This window comes from Neoarius graeffei, chromosome 2 (genome assembly GCF_027579695.1).
Source record: "Neoarius graeffei isolate fNeoGra1 chromosome 2, fNeoGra1.pri, whole genome shotgun sequence".
NCBI classification, from domain to species: domain Eukaryota; kingdom Metazoa; phylum Chordata; class Actinopteri; order Siluriformes; family Ariidae; genus Neoarius; species Neoarius graeffei.
Window position 1 is genome coordinate 11,977,656 of NC_083570.1, and position 12,004 is coordinate 11,989,659.

Consider the following 12,004-nt stretch of genomic DNA (forward strand, 5'->3'; position numbering starts at 1 on the left):
CCAGCACTTCCGCATTCCAAACTACAGAACAGTGAATCGTGAGCGCACGAGACCTAAAAGCGGAAGTTGACCTGAACATTACATTTAGTGCTGTAAGAAAAACAAATAAAAAGGTACTGGACTGTAGCTTCCCTGCCTTGGGCCCTCAAGGGTCCACCTGTGGCCCTTTGAATCCTAACCAGGAAAGGTAAAGCTCTGCAATCCAAATTGCTTTAAAGGTGCAGTGCAGAGATATTAAAGGTACTATAAAGGTGCTATAGGACACCATGGACAAAGAAAGGTACCATTTCGTACCCTTATTTCTGAAAGTCGATATGTCTATAAGCTATGTGACACATTCGTCGGGCCTTAATAAAACTAGATTTCGATCAACAACAATAAAAGCAATAACACTCCGCCCCCTGCTGGCTGTCATTATGCACTACAGCACACTTCACTCTGGTCACTTGGTCCATCATCACACCTGTACACACCTGCCAGTATCTAATCAGCCAATCACACGGCGGCGGCAGCAGCAGCAGCAGCAGCAGCAGCAGCACGAACGCCCAGGTGCACAGTGCAGGCATTCCTAATAAAGTGGACAGCCTTTCAGTTTCTAAACTGTAAACTACATCCTGGAATAAAAAAATATATATCTGTCAAAAATAATCAATAAATAAATACTAAAAACACTTTTTTTCTTTAAATGTCCACGATAACAATATAGCGCTTAATAAAGATCACGATACATCACATCACCGATATTTTGGAACAAACGCATTACTGCCTGGTGGGAGAGAAAGAGATGGTGTTGTTAACTTCTTGGTGTTTGGAGCCCCCTGGTGGCCGTGCGCCAGAACAAGCACATGTCGTGGATTTAGTGCCATTTAAACCACATAAATGCCTTTATTTTATCTCATCTCATCTCATCTCATTATCTCTAGCCGCTTTATCCTTCTACAGGGTCGCAGGCAAGCTGGAGCCTATCCCAGCTGACTATGGGCGAAAGGCGGGGTACACCCTGGACAAGTCGCCAGGTCATCACAGGGCTGACACATAGACACAGACAACCATTCACACTCACATTCACACCTACGGTCAATTTAGAGTCACCAGTTAACCTAACCTGCATGTCTTTGGACTGTGGGGGAAACCGGAGCACCCGGAGGAAACCCACACGGACACGGGGAGAACATGCAAACTCCACACAGAAAGGCCCTCGTCGGCCCCGGGGCTCGAACCCAGGACCTTCTTGCTGTGAGGCGACAGCGCTAACCACTACACCACCGTGCCGCCCCGCCTTTATTTTATTTTATTCTGTTATTTTGGAATTACTATGCAGCATTTTGGAAAGGAAAGCTTCTGGGTGGAAAAAGTAAAAGTACACAGGTGTTTGTTTGTTTTTTTAATCTTACCCCAAACTTTGTAGATGCTGTATCCTAAACACGTTCGGTGTGTGAAATTCAATTCCACTTCTTGAATCTTGAACTCTGAAGACGGAATTTTAGTTAAAAAGCTGGAAGCAATGTGGATGATAAACCTACAAAAAAATCTAATGTTAAATGTTTAATATTTAAAGTAAATGTGTACATACAAATTATAAATATCAGTATCAATCTCTTTATCCCAAATTAACTAACAAGTTAGCTAGCTATTGAGGAACACAGCCAGCTAACGTTAGCAAACAGATTGTGTTAACGGCACAATGTAGCATAAACAAAGACTGAATCTGCACGCCTATTTAAAAAAATAAACAAATGTAAAAATGAATGAACCCTTTATTGTCACTAGTCACAAGTACCAGCGAAATTGACCATCAACTTGTCCTTACATACACACATACACACAATTGACAGAGGGGGAGTAGACAGGACAGGAAGAGATGAAAAGAAAAATACAGAGTAACATGAGGAGAGGGGAGGAGAAAAAAAAAGCAACCCCCACACTATGCTCCTGTGAGGAGTACAGTGTGGGAACATTAAAAAAACTCCTCAGCACATAAGCACAAAATAACACAAGTACACTTTACAACATGAAAATTCGGGACTTGAGGGGGGAGAGGGGAGGGGGCGATCAGGGGTGGGGGGTAAGGGGGAGGGGGCGGGGGAGGGGAAGAGAGGAGGTAGAGGTAACCCAGCGCAAGCAAGCAGCCGTCCGTTCCTGCAGCCATGACGGCGCTGGTCGTGCACCCGATTGTCACACTGGGGGTAAAAGCAGCAACCGCGGGAAGTGGGGGAAGGAATGCGAGAGCGTCTCACAGCAGTGACCTTCAGGGGGAGTTGTTGTCCCAGCAACGGCCTTGGTTGAGGCCAGTGCTGTCTGAAGGAGCCAAAAGCAGATAAGATTGGGATTGTTTGGTCTTGGGGCGAGTAGACGCATTCTTTTACACGACCACTCTGTCCATTCTGGTCTCTGAATCAATCCATTTCCTTTGCAAAGCCAAAAGCTTCTCCATGATGTCATCCATGTTGCGGTTCAAGTTCTGAATAGCCACAGTCTGAGTGCCGACAGCTCTGCCCACCGCTTCAATCATGTCAGGCAGCTTTATGGGGCTTTGAACAGCTGTCACCATTTTCTGATTTCCTCGATAAACCAGGGCAATGCCTAATCCAATCAGGAAAAGTCCTGTAATCATGGTTCCGAATAAGTAGATGTCTTCAATGTCCTCCACAGAAAGAATCGCCAGGCACATGACCCGCCACTGCTCTCACGCATCCATCGTGTAGCCAGCCACGAACGTTCCGGCAGGACAGGCGGGTTCCCCCGAACCCGGGCTTCTCGTCGAGAAAACTGTGTCAATTTTGTTAAGAGACCAGTTTATCAATTCCATGATTTTTTAGTTTGGAGAGCAGTGCGGAGAGAGTCTCTCAAAAGTATAGACAGTAGACAGACGAGATGAGACAAGAGGAGCATAAGCAGGGAAGTTAAGGGAGAGGAGAGCAGAGAAATGTGACTGCCTTCCGTGAGAGCATGGAGTAAAAAACAAAACAAACTTGTACTTAAAAAAAATCATGTTGGCTATTAACTCTAGTGCCATCTAAAGGTCAAAGTGGAGAATTTAAAAAAAAATTCACCCTAACCCTTATTGCGAAATAACACAAAAATATCCCCACCTTGACCAGTAGGGGACAACATAACTGACTACAGATACAGAGTAGCTGCTTAAGTAACAGTTTAAAAGTAAAAGTGCTGGGTCAAAATTTCATTACAAGTCAAAGAACAAAAAAAAGTACTTGTGTGAACGTTAAAAAGTATCAACAGTGAAATTTATACAAGTGTTTTTTCAAGACTTGATCAAAAATCAGCCAAACAGTTCAGATTGTGCAGGTTTTTATTGATTTTGATCAACTATTTATTCTAAACATTCTGCAAACTTGAAAACAAACCTAGAATTTCTCTTGATGGTTAGCAAGGAAAATAAAACTAGCTAACAGATTTACCAGATTTAATGTCACGCTAATTTAATCTTCATCAACATTTTGCTTGAGAGTCGATGGTGAATTATCATCAGAAATTCGGAATGAAATTGGATATGTTTCCAGAAACAAAGGTAGACAGGAAGTTTCTGAAAAAATTAATTTGAGATTACGGACTGGATGATGTCCAGATTAGGGGATAAAACAAAGTGCAAATTAGAAATGCATGTTCACCACAGTGAACTCGGTTCCCACTTAGAAGAAAAACGTGTCTCTCTTTTCCACTGACCAAACTTTTTGGCCTCGTTTAAGGGTTGAACCTTTTTTTCTTGAGACCAGACAACTATGATGAGGTAATGAAGAAGAATTAGTCCAGGATTTCCCCCTGAACTGGTGTGGAACAAAGTTTCAGCTTTTGGTTTCAATCAGGCATTAGTTATGAGACGAAAACCACCAACTTAGAGTTGAGAGATTGAGCATACACTCTCTAACTAAAGTAGATTTACAAAGTAACATCTTGTTTTTGCTTACTGTGTTTAATATTCAGAAGAAATGCAGCATGAACCTGATTGAGAACTTGAAGAACTTCATTTCACAAACTCCTTCATCTCGAGCAGGTTATCCCAGAGCTAGTGACAGATCTTAGAATGATCCCTCCTATCTAATATCACCATCAGCTTCCACTAACTCGAGGTATTTCAGTTCTAACTCTATTTGGAAATGTTACACCTTCCATGGAATCCAAACCTGTAACCCGACACCATGAGGAGGTTTTGAAGATGTTCACGTACGTTACAAGTCTGACCCAGTTTCATGTTACTGTTGTATGTGAGGACTTAAAGAATCAGCGCTGAATGTTTAAACAGTCCTGCTGCTCTACATAGAGAGCCAACACACACACACACACACACACACACACACACACACACACACACACACACACACACACACACACACACGTTCCTCATGTCTAGAGGCCATGACAGATGTCCTAACAGTTTGCGAGAAAGGAGGCACAATCTGCACACGAGGCTTTGATTTGAATTTTGAATTCAGCATAACACACACACACACACACACACACACACACACACACACACACACACACACACACACACACACACACACGTCACTCAAAGCCATAAGATGATGTCATTGATGATGAATTTGCACATTCATCGAATCTTCATGATCATTTGCAGATCAAAACTTGTTACACGAAGAAGGAAGATCTTGTGGAAATTTTAAAATGAAGAACAATATGAACAAACCCCTTGTGGTTGGGAGTCATGCTGATCAGTGATTGGTCATTCAGAAAACAATGGTGTTCAGTGGTTGGATGTAGGGAACGCCGGTGATCAGTGACAGGTCACCAGGAACACTGGTGATCAGTGATTAGTCACCATAAACACAAATTATAAGTGATTAGTCAACAAGAACATCTGTGATCCGCGATTAGTAATCAGGAACACTTACAATCAGGGGTTAGTCATCATATCTGACACTAATTTGTGATTAGTCACCACGGACACTGGTCATCAGTGGTTGGATATTAGGAGCACTGGTGATCAGTAATTAGTTTTCAGGAAAACTGGTGATCAGTGACTGAATGTTGGAAACACTAGTGATCAGTGATTAGTTATCAGGAACACTGGTCATCATTGACTAGTCATCAGGAATACCAGTCATAATTGACTGGTCATCAGAAACACTGGTCATAATTGACTGGTCATCAGGAACACTGGTGATCAGTGATTGGTCATTAGGAACACTGGTGATCAGTGACTGGTCATCAGGAACACTGGCGATCAATGACTGATCATCAGGAACACTGGTGATCAGTGATTAGTCATCAGGAAAACTGGTGATCAGTGATTGGTCATTAGGAACACTGATGATCAGTGACTGGTCATAAAGAACACCGATGATCAATGACTGGTCATCAAGAACACTGATGATCAATGACTGGTCAACAGGAACATTGGTGATCAGTGATTAGTCATCAGGAACATTTGTGATCAGTGATGGGACTTAAGGAACATTGGTGATCAGTGATTGGTCTTCAGGAACATTTGTGTTCAGTGATTGGTTGTCAGGAACAATGATAATCAATGACTATTCATCAGGAAAACTGGTGATCAGTGCTTGGTCATCAGGAACACTGGTGATCAGTGATTAGTCATCAGGAATACTGCTGATAAGTGATTGGATATTGGGAACACTGTTGATCAGTTGTTGGATGCTGGGAACACTGTTGATGAGTGATTAGTTATCAGGAACACTGGTGATCAGTGACTGGTCATCAGGAACACTGATGATTAGTGACTGGTCATCAGGAACACTGGTGGTCAATGCTTGGTCATCAGGAACACTGGTGATCAGTGACTGGTCATCAGGAACACTGGTGATCAATGACTGGTCATCAGGAACACTGATGATCAGTGGTTGGTCATCAGAAACACTGGTGATCAATGACTGGTCATCAGGAACACCCATGTGATCAGTGATTAGTCACCGGGAACGATTGTGATCAGTGATTAGTCATCAGGAACACTGGTGATCAATTATGGGACTTCTGGAACACTGGTGATCAGTGACTGGTCATCAGGAACACTGATGATTGATGATTAGTCATCAGGAAAACTGGTGATCAGTGGTTGGTCATTAGGAACATTGGTGATCGGTGATTAGTTATCAGGAACACGGATGATCACTGATTGGTCATCAGAGACACTGGTGATCAGTGATTAGTCATCAGGAATACTGCTGATCAGTGATTGGATATTGGGAACACTGTTGATCAGTTGTTGGATGCTGGGAACATTGTTGATGAGTGATTAGTTATCATGAACACTGGTGATCAGTGACTGGTCATTAGGAACACTGATGATTAGTGACTGGTCATCAGGAACACTGGTCATCATTGAATGGTCATCAGAAACACCAGTGATCAGTGACTGGTCAGCATGAACATTTGTGATCAGTGATTAGTCAGCAGGAACAGTGGTGATCAATAATTAGTCATCAGGAACACTGGTGATCAGTGATTGGTCATCAGGAACACTGGTCATAATTGAATGGTCATCAGAAACACTGGTGATCAGTGACTGGTCATCAGGAACAGTGGTGATTGATGATTAGTCATCAGGAACACTGGTGATCCGTGATTAGTTATCAGGAACACAGGTGATTGATCATTAGTCATCAGGAACACTGGTGATCAGTGATTAGTCATCAGGAACACTGGTGATCAGTGATGGGACTTTAGTAACACTGGTCATCAGTGCTTGGTCTTCAGGAACACTGGTGATCAGTGATTGGTTTTCAGGAACAATGATGATCAGTGATTGGTCATCAGGAACACTGTCAATCAGTGAATACTTATCAGGAATAGTAGTGATCAGTGATTGGTCATCAGGAACACTGGTAGTCAGCGATTGGACTTCAGGAACACTGGTGATCAGTGGTTGGATGTTGGGAACACTGGTGATCATTGACTGGTCATCAGGAACACTGGTGATCATTGATTAGTTATCAGGAATACTGGTGATCATTGATTAGTTATCAGGAACACTGGTGATCAGTGATTAGACTTCAGAAATGCTGGTGATCATTGACTGGTCATCAGGAACTCTGGTGAGCTGGAACCTGCTCTCTGAAGCTCTATAATGAGGAACTGATGTGAGCTGGAGTGTTGTATGGAGTGTGGGACAGTCAGGAATATCTGCTCAAAAAGTCACGAGATCCTAACGATCTTGTCATTCACTAACGTTTTTTCATTTCAGTTATGTCAACAAGTCGAAGCAAGAAAGTGTACAGACCAACTAAATGCAATTAATAATCAATCATTAATTATTCGGTGTGTGTGTGTGTCTTTCAGCAAGAAATGGCCTTGAATGCAACTTTACATGACAGTAATTTATGATCTCGTTATTCGCTGTCACCAAGGAGAACTTCTTTCTCCAGTCAAGGTTTCTTCCTCGTGTGGTCTCCAGAGTTTTTCTTCACCTCCTCACCTCCTCACATTCTCATCGCCACATCTCCTCACCTCCTCATCTCCTCACTTCCACATCTTGTCACCTTCTCATCTCCTCACCTCCACACCTCCTCATCTCCTCACCTCCTCAGCTCCACACCTTCTCACCTCCTCACCTCCACACCTTCTCACCTCCACATCTCCTCACCTCCACATCTCCTCACCTTCTCATCTCCTCACCTGCTCACCTCCTCACCTCCACATCTCCTCACCTGCTTACCTCCTCACCTTCTCATCTCCTCATCTCCTCACCTGCTCACCTCCTCATCTCCTCACCTCTGGCTTCTTCATTCAGGATCTAAAACTTCTCTAAAGCTGCTTTGTGACAAAAGTCTCATGTTCGCCGGTATTTCCCAATCCACGGACCAAACGTCATATTGCAGCTGCTATAACAAACCATGAGTTCTTCAAGCGGTTAAAGTGAACGTGTCAGAGGAGATACACACTTTTCACACATCTGCACAGGGTTTAAAGGAGCAACACTGAGAATCTTCACTCAGTGACGTGTCATTAGTTTGTTCAGATTTTGTGTCAATTCAAGTGTTGACCAGCAGATGGCGCATCAGTAACATCATAAACACAAAATAATGCACTGAGAGATTACTGAAATACTTCCCCCGCTTTTGTTTTATTTTATTTATTTTTAAAAATAATAAAGTAGCCTATAGTTAAATAAGTCGTTTTTTTTTAATCATGGTCAAGCTACAAAAGTCAAACATCAAGTCCAGGATTCACTCAGTAAAATATAAACAACAACAACAAAATCAGGATCTTAAGTTTACATACAGTATGTATATTTAGTTTGTTTAAATGATTAGCTAGTTGTAACCCTTTCTATGTTAGCTAGCTAGCTCTTGCTTTTGATATGCTAGCTAGCGTTGGCTCATAATCATGTCACAAAGGTGCTCACACCACACAACCATCACTCTGAAAATATTATCACGCTCTTAGAGCTCATTTTGCACAACTTGAAATTGAAACTTGGGAATTTGAATATGGTTACCAAACAAACACATCATGTTAACGATAGCAAACTATCACGATAGATTTGAACTGACAATGAGACTTATATATGGACCTGCCCAGGGTGAACTCCGCCTCTCGTCCAAAGTCAGCTGGGATTGATTCAGGCTCACCTGCGATTCTGACGGATAAATGTATAAATAATGGCTGTTGGCTCCAAATGGGAACTTGTTTACTCCTAGCATTAGTACCTTGTGTTAAGCCAAGACTCCGCCCATGCACCCGACAATAATCGTGCATAAGCAACAGAAAATATTTACATGTTTTTAAAGTAGTACACTGCAACCCTGCTATAGAGAGCGTGCACGTGACGTCACAAGGTCACGTGATATTTGTTTATCTGCCATCTTGGACGGCATGGCCGCACATAGAACTTAGACAAACCCGTTCTAATTATCAAGTGTGTGGGAGTAGATCTTTCGAGAATGGTTATATCTTGTTCAGCATTTGGTTGTACCAATAGACAGGGCCAAAAGGAGGGCCTGTCATTTTATAGATTCCCCGCAGACGAGGAGAGATGCGCAAAATGGGTGTCCGCTGCACCACCTATCACCAAGTTGTGATCAAAAAAATATAACTGGTTTTCACATGGACGTGTAATATTAATGTTCTTAATAAAATATGTATACAAATGCATAACTTGTTTATAAAGGTCTTCCTATCAGATTGTGTAAAGTACTGAAAAAGAATATGTATGTTATTTTAGGCACATAGAGGTGCAAGAAAATCTCATCTCATCTCATTATCTCTAGCCGCTTTATCCTTCTACAGGGTCGCAGGCAAGCTGGAGCCTATCCCAGCTGACTACGGGCGAAAGGCGGGGTACACCCTGGACAAGTCGCCAGGTCATCACAGGGCTGACACATAGACACAGACAACCATTCACACTCACATTCACACCTACGGTCAATTTAGAGTCACCAGTTAACCTAACCTGCATGTCTTTGGACTGTGGGGGAAACCGGAGCACCCGGAGGAAACCCACGCGGACACGGGGAGAACATGCAAACTCCGCACAGAAAGGCCCTCGCCGGCCCCGGGGCTCGAACCCAGGACCTTCTTGCTGTGAGGCGACAGCGCTAACCACTACACCACCGTGCCGCCCTTGTGCAAGAAAATATTTTTTTAATTTGTTTGAATATAGAAGCTGGACATATCTGTGACCCCTATACATTTATATCTGATACTGAATAATAATTCTGCACAGATAAAGATGGCGGTGATTTGTGATTTTTTTTTTCAGACAAAAACATACATATTTACAACCCTGTCATTATCTGGAACTGAGTTTAGATTTCGAACATTCTTACGATAAAATGTCCTGCATAGTCTCTTTATGATAAACGTCTTAATGACACTTACCCGTGAGGTTATCAAGTAGACATTCTTCTTCGGAACCTTCCAGAGGTATAGTTGGGATATCCATCCCACAACAAAATATTTATAAGCTTCCAGGCTCTTGTAAGCTTTGAGGGCTTTGCCAGTGTAACACGATTCACAATTAACAAGAAAATTGTAAATGTCGTGGTAGGCCAGATCGGGAAAATCGCCGGCACCGCAGCTCCGAATTTCCCTGAACAAGGATTGCGGCAAGTTGTACGGATCTGCAATCCCCAACCTGGAACACTTTTCCACGTAACGCTGCCTCACGTCACCTTCAAGATGCTGAACAAACTTAGACAAGTAATCGCGCGATGTAGATGGGGTATTTTCCAAATTTTCTTGGGGATTACTCCCTGGATCCATTATGCTCGCGCAAGGTAAACAATCCTGAAGCCGTCCAATATGGCGGAGTAAACACGGACGGGTCACGTGACTGCACATCCTCTATAATGAGCTCTTTGGGGGACGTCCAAATAGTTTGTTGTACTGAAAAGTTCGTAATACTGAAATGGAGCCAGTTGTCACAACACTCACGTTATATGCAGAAATTTAGGCACATTAAAATTCCTTATCATGAATTTCTCCTTCCTTCTGAACCACTATCGCAGTTCACTGACTGAGTTAATGGATCATGAACAGAGGCGATGATTGATTTCTTCATCTCATTCATTCTCATCTCATTATCTCTAGCCGCTTTATCCTTCTACAGGGTCGCAGGCAAGCTGGAGCCTATCCCAGCTGACTACGGGCGAAAGGCGGGGTACACCCTGGACAAGTCGCCAGGTCATCACAGGGCTGACACATAGACACAGACAACCATTCACACTCACATTCACACCTACGCTCAATTTAGAGTCACCAGTTAACCTAACCTGCATGTCTTTGGACTGTGGGGGAAACCGGAGCACCCGGAGGAAACCCACGCGGACACGGGGAGAACATGCAAACTCCGCACAGAAAGGCCCTCGCCGGCCCCGGGGCTCGAACCCAGGACCTTCTTGCTGTGAGGCGACAGCACTAACCACTACACCACCGTGCCGCCCCATTACCGCTGTATCGTTTGCTGTCAATGTCCAAACACTGACTCGCTCTGTTTTTTAAATCTTCACCATTCATGTGTTACAAATCACTGACAATGTCATTTATGTCATGCCATGGGGCAGGGCCAAGTCAAAGTCAAAGTCCCTCTCACACCAGAATCTGGTCTTCCCAGGTAGTCTCCTGTCCCAGTACTCACCAGCTCTTTAAGGTGTATGGGCACAGTGCCGATCTCCATTTTGACAGCCCTTGGCCTCTCACCTATACAGCTAGGGTTACAGTGGGGGGGGGTCCTCTGATAACCGCAAGAGTTTGACTTCCCCACTCGCATCTGTATTGCAGCATGCCTTGCCAGATGGTAGTAGGTACCATTTTTATGATGGTCTTTGGAATGACCCAACTGTGAGTAGAACTCATGATCTCTCAGTCGAGAGGCAGACACACTAACCACTAGGCCAACTCACAGTCCATGGGGCAGGGCAGGGGGTATAAAAACACCACCGGTGAGCTTTAGCTTTAACTAGGTGTTAAATTTAGTGGTACCATCAGTCATTTTGTCTTTTTATTGATCCTTTGATCACTGTTCTGGATAAATGTTAGTGATAGTTAGTAGAATGGTAAAATCCGAATTATTATCACGAAAGGCGGGGATATGAACTTAGTTTGTTATGTATGAAATTTGGTAGTAAAAGAGTTTGTTATAGTGCGGTTGCAGTGTATATTAAAGTATCATGCTCTGTAGCTCCAGGTAAGACAAGGTGGGCTTATTAATCACACTGCCGCCATGTAGCTAGTCATAGTTTATGCTATATCTCTCTCTCTCCACACGACCAATTTGGTTTCGTCTTGCCTCTTTCACAAAGGTTTTGTTCACAACTCCAACATCTGGCTCCAGCACTCGAAATAGTCTCCTGGGTTCGACGTTGGGGTCGCAGACGACTTTCTCAACAATCTGCAGCAACATAAGTACCTATGGCTCATATGCGATTGGATAATACCATCATGCTGATGTTCTCCCACTACAATATGCCGAGGTTTGTTTGAAATAGACACAGATGTGAGGGTGGCACAGTGGTGTAGTGATTAGCACTGTCGCCTCACAGCAAGAAGGTTCTGGGTTTGAGCCCAG